Source organism: Eurypyga helias, unplaced genomic scaffold (genome assembly GCF_000690775.1).
Source record: "Eurypyga helias isolate BGI_N326 unplaced genomic scaffold, ASM69077v1 scaffold29495, whole genome shotgun sequence".
NCBI classification, from domain to species: Eukaryota; Metazoa; Chordata; class Aves; order Eurypygiformes; family Eurypygidae; genus Eurypyga; species Eurypyga helias.
The window spans coordinates 1-223 of NW_010251245.1; positions in this window are offsets into that span (position 1 = coordinate 1).

Below are 223 nucleotides of genomic sequence, written 5' to 3' on the forward strand. Positions count from 1 at the left end.
AGGGCCAAAGTGACACCCAGGAGCCAGGTGGGTGACAATCGCCCCAACCAAGCTCCCAGGGGTGCCGGTAGCAAGAGGCTGGGCAAGAGGGGGGCACAGGGGCTCAGCAAGGTGGCTGGGGGGAGAGCACCCCAGCTCTGCCCACACCAGGGGGGCTCTGGGGAGCCCTCCCACGCTCCTGGGAGATCCTGGATCTGTGGGATCTGCTCGTCGCAGGTGTGAG